The sequence below is a fragment of the Propithecus coquereli genome, unplaced genomic scaffold, assembly GCF_000956105.1.
Source record: "Propithecus coquereli isolate 6110/MARCELLA unplaced genomic scaffold, Pcoq_1.0 Scaffold59, whole genome shotgun sequence".
NCBI classification, from domain to species: Eukaryota; Metazoa; Chordata; class Mammalia; order Primates; family Indriidae; genus Propithecus; species Propithecus coquereli.
Genome location: NW_012151840.1, coordinates 878416 through 878759, shown reverse-complemented (window position 1 = coordinate 878759; position 344 = coordinate 878416).

The window sequence follows — 344 nt, the reverse complement described above, 5'->3', positions numbered from 1 at the left end:
AAGATTGAAATCATTTTAAATATTTTTTTCCAACCACAATGGTATGACACTAGAAATCAATAAGAAGAGAAAACTGGAAAATTCACAGATAGTAAAATTAAACGACCCACTTTTTAATGGGGTTATTTGTTTTTTTCTTGCTGATTTGCTTGAATTCTTTATAAATTCTGGCTATTAGCCTTTTGTTGGATGTGTAGATTGTATTTTCTCCCATTCTGTAGTTGTCTGTTTGCTCTGTTGATTGGTTCGTTAGCTGTGCAGAAGCTTTTTAGTTTAATCAAATCCCATTTATTAATTTTTACTGTTGCCATGATTGCCATTGGGGTCTTTTTCATAAATTCTTT